We start from the raw sequence: 2,380 nt of genomic DNA on the forward strand, positions 1-2,380 counted from the left end.
AGCCAATCAGACAGCAGATCATCAGACCTGCTCATGACGTGCTGGAGGGGGAACAATAGGAATGACAGGAATGAAGCTTAGAGCAGCCGAAGCCGCCGGACTTCATTCTTCTGCAGGGCGTGAAGTCACCATGATGACAGGAAAGGAAAAGAAAACATGCCATCAGAACGAGAGGAAGCTCCGTGGAAACAGATCAATACACGAGCAATACTCCTGATCAGTGCTCATTAATAAATTTCTTCCTTGTTTCCTTCATATAAAATCAGTAAACAGTTTCCACTGGAATACCGATACTGTATTGATCATGTGTTGCAGTGAGGCAGTTACAGGTGACCTCGGACTTTGTAACGTCTGATGTATATATCAAATCTGATGTATGTATCAAAATACATTTATATTAAATAACATGTGCAGTGAAACAGCAACAGGAAGCTCTGATACACCTGACAGGTGTGTTCACCTGTGCCAGGACGCAGGAATGATCTGACCCTCCAGGGTCTGAGTAAATAACTGAACTGTAGAGCTCTCCGGTACCTTCAGGTGAGACATGCCACACCGACAGGTGGAGTGGGTGAATGGATGAATCTTAAAAGCATCATAGATTAGATTAAATCGTCTGCAGAAGAAGTACTCGAGTACTGTAATGCAGTCAGAGATGGGTCGAGTATCCAAAAATTGTACTCAAGTAAGAGTAGCATTACTTTAAAATATTATTACTCAAGTAAAAGTGAAAAGTAGTCTTCAAAAAAGTTACTCAAGTAACAGTAAAAAAATATTTGGTGAAAAGACTACTCAAACAAAAATAAATAAATATACAAACAGATTTTTTACAACTCCTTTTTTGCGTTTACGTGTGGACGAGGACTACAGAGTTTGTCACGCAACGTCAAAGGTATGTGCCTTTTTTCACATCACGCTGTGCTCCATGTTATTGTTTACATCAGATGAATTGCAGAATGGCAGATAGAGACAAAATACTGTTACTGTTAATCTGACTATCTTCAGTTTTTACACGCTTACATATACACACGCAGTTACTGTCCCTCCATGTAGAAAGGCAGAGGCGTCACGGTGTCATTATTTTACGTGTAGTTGTTTTTTTCCTGTGTAATAATATTCAACATTGCTATCAATACATTTTTCAAAAAATGCCTCTCTGTGCAAAATGGGTTTAACCCTTTAAGACCTACCATAGAACCAAGTCCGCCAGAGCTTATATTATATTTTTACATGCTGTGGAGCCATTTTTGGGAGCATTTCAAGTTGCTATACATCAATACAACCATTATAGCCCAGATTTTAATAATATGTATTCATTAAGTGCATAGTAATTACATAAATTGCAAAAAAGTGCAATAAACTACAAAAGAATTGAAAATCGTTTTTGATTTTTTAACATATATTTGTAGTTAGAGAAATTTAAGAGGCTTATACCTCAAAACTGTAAATACAAAAAAGTTGCACAAAATAGTTTCCCACCACAGGAAATTTATTTTGAGTGTCTTCATAGTTTTATTTTTGAAATACACCAATTTTTATACACTGCAGGAAAAACGAAAATAAATATTATACTGCAAATTTGCAAAAAAGCAGCATATGCATCAAAATAAACTATTTCCAGCAGTGCAATATGAGTCCTAAGCATCCCAGAAACGACACAGAAAGTCATAAAGTCAAAGATAACTTTTAAAAAGAGCAGTATAGGCCCTGAGGCCCTGATCGCAAAAAAGACTACATTTCCGCGAAAATGACGTCACTTCCGGTTTCGGCCAGGTAATGGCGGAAATGCAAAAGTTCGCGCTGACGTCTATTCCAATGTAGGAAGTGTTTTGAACAGCTGATCGGACCGGCAAAGCGTGTTTCTGGAATATTATGTTTTTGTTCCTGCAAGCGCTTTTTATGCAGTTTTTGCAAAGCTTTATGTGGAAGGAAACCGTGACCTAGGACAAGCTGATGGCACAATATGTAAGTACAACTCCTCCGGTTTCATATGCAAAAAAAATTTTTGCGCTAGCTTACGTGGTTGCAGTGCTACCGGGATTTAAAAATAGTTACGCATAACAGAGCGTTCCCGCTCCGATCGGCTCTAAAGGGTTAAAAACATAAACAACTATGGGATACTGTTAGTCTGTGATTTGAACCGGGGGACAAATCGTGGCAGGATCAGCCTGATATTATTTGTATCCCACTGTAACTTTACTGTATAAAGAGCTAACATCTCCAAAATGTCAGGAGTAGTTAGTCATTATGAGAAGTGTTTGTGAACTAAAAATCAAGAATGTGGGATACTGTTTGTCCGTGATTTGAACAGCCCAGCGCATGCTCCCGACGAAGGGAAGACCAATTCTACAGCGGAGACCTACCTTGGTACTTGTGCAGG

The sequence above is a fragment of the Pundamilia nyererei genome, unplaced genomic scaffold (genome assembly GCF_000239375.1).
Source record: "Pundamilia nyererei isolate P.nyererei 1_Seehausen unplaced genomic scaffold, PunNye1.0 scaffold00446, whole genome shotgun sequence".
NCBI classification, from domain to species: Eukaryota; Metazoa; Chordata; class Actinopteri; order Cichliformes; family Cichlidae; genus Pundamilia; species Pundamilia nyererei.